This window comes from Austrofundulus limnaeus, unplaced genomic scaffold, assembly GCF_001266775.1.
Source record: "Austrofundulus limnaeus strain Quisiro unplaced genomic scaffold, Austrofundulus_limnaeus-1.0 Scaffold123, whole genome shotgun sequence".
Classification (NCBI taxonomy): domain Eukaryota; kingdom Metazoa; phylum Chordata; class Actinopteri; order Cyprinodontiformes; family Rivulidae; genus Austrofundulus; species Austrofundulus limnaeus.
Window position 1 is genome coordinate 1,092,358 of NW_013952525.1, and position 2,293 is coordinate 1,094,650.

The following is a 2,293-nucleotide window of genomic DNA, read 5'->3' on the forward strand; positions in this document are numbered from 1 at the left end:
CTGAGTGGCGCACTACTGCTACTAGTGGTGAGAAAGTGTATTGCACCTTATTCAAAATCAATGTGGTCCCCCGGCCTCTGCAGCCCAAAGTTGAAAACTGTTGTTCTTTTGAGGCCCTCAAGGTGGTGCTCGCGGCCCACAATTGGGCCGCAGCCCATGGGTTAAGAATCTCTGTTCTAAGAGTCTAATAGTGCAGAATGTGAAGGCAACAGTAAAAATATAAAAACTCCTAAGACACTTGTCTCACTGAATCATAGCTCCACGTGTTTCTTGTTAGAGGACAACATCAATGGTAAAACTGAGAGGTTTAAGTTCTTTAAATGCTTTAAGTTCCTGAAGCAATGTCACTTTGTGCTCAGTGGTTATCTTCCACTCACTTCTCTTCAATGAGTAAAGATGGTGTGAATAAAACTCATCACTTCCTGCCTGTGTGTTTCATGTCAAAAAGCCTCCCAAAGAGTCAAAATGTTACTTCCTGTGAAAGATGAACACTCACAGGAAGTCTGCTGCTGCTGACAAAGCTTTTGATATACAGGATTTATAATTGATGATAAATGTAACTTGGCCTTGGTTGGCCATCAGTCTTTGAAGATTAACATCAACAATTCAGTCTTTAAATAACGCTTCACGTCTATTAAAGTGCGGTTCTGTGGAAACGTTATAAATGGGGCTCGACAATTAAAAAAAACAAAAACTGACATAGTTTTTTTCTCCCTGTGATGTATATTGTGATGCGAAAAACTTAACCAGGACCTGCAATCTGATTATTGCTCACATACTGTATACACTGCAATAAATATGCTCTAACGATTTATTGTACAGCTCTAGTTATAAATAACTAGGGTTGGGTATTGAAAGGGTTTATTTCGATACCGGTGCCAAATCGATACTGGTTCTTAAACGGTATTTAAATCGGTACTTTAAAAATAAATAAATAATAAAACACACACACTCACACAGAGGTTTATGAAGCAATAACTATTTCTGAGTCAAAGTCAAACTTGAAATTGACCAACTTATTAACTTAAAACCATTAATAATTTGTCTTTGCACCAAATACTCTTAAAGCATTTGTTGTAGGTGGAAGTTTCTACATCTTATTTTGTAAAGTGACACCACACTTTGGACCGTTTTGCTTTCGACATCTCGACTATAATATACAATATACTGTTAAATCATTTGTTGTAGGTGGAAGTTTCTGCATCTTATTTTGTAAAGTGACACCACACTTTGGACCGTTTTGCTTTCGACATCTCGACTATAATATACAATTTATAACTGTTAACTGCAGCAGCACCTGTTAGCACCTCTCCATGAACTCGGTTCTACTAGATTCACTTTGGGTCGGGTCGGTTCTGCTCAGTGTTCATGTGTCTCCACGCAGTGGGTGTGATAATGTGTGGACCGTCCACAGCAGCTTCAGCTGTTGTGTTAAAAATAATCATAAAAATAAAATAAAAAAGCTGTTGTGGTCTTACCGTTCGGACTTAACTTTTATTTATTTATTTATTTATTTGTTTATTTTCACGGAGCTGTTTAGCTAAGTGCTTGTGTAACCGTGTTGGCCATTATGCTGAAAACCTCCCGTGATCTGCTCAGCTTCGTCTCCTTCACCTCTCTCCAGGAAATGTTTACAAGTTCTGCTTTTTTCAAAAAGGCAGTTTTATTTCACCATGTTGTTGTATCGCGCCGCGCGCTCGTGTTCCTAAACAAAAGCAGCTCTCTCCAGGAGGAAATTTGCTGTCAGTCAATCCAAGAGTTAATCCACGGGCAGAATTCTGCTGAGGTTAAAATCATAGCTGCTGTACTCGCTTCTACCAGAACCACCGGAGAGGAGATTCTGAGACAGCGCGGCTGTGGAGCGCGCTTGGAGAGGTGCTATTGGGCCGAAACCGAGCCGAGTCCAACAGCATACAAGAGAGTCCATGGAGATTGTGTGCTGAGGCTGTCACTGTTAACAGTGAACACCAGAGGGCGCAAATTAACAGCTTTCTTTGAGGCACCAAAATAAAGCACCGAAGTTAGAGATGTGTTTCGGTCTGTGTACTACCGTGGATGTTCGCCCCGATGCCATAACAGAACCGAGTTTCGGTACCCAACCCTAGTAGAGGTGGGACATATATATCGCAGATGATATTATCGTCCATGTTGCTTTGAACATTATGCTATTTTATATTATCCAGTCTTTATACTGTCTGTAAAAGACAACAAAATACGCTGGTGAAGACAGAGGCATACGTCCATGTTCATGGCATATTTGCCACAGAAACCAATCAACAGGCAGGATTCAGTC

At 40.5% G+C, this 2,293-nt stretch overlaps 1 protein-coding gene across 2 annotated transcripts in view; it reads right to left on the reverse strand.

The window, feature by feature from the left end:
• The window catches only part of slc12a2 (solute carrier family 12 member 2), a 70,954-nt gene that overhangs the window by 7,028 nt on the left and 61,633 nt on the right, over window positions 1–2,293 (reverse strand). The gene's annotated exons all lie outside the window — the stretch shown is intronic.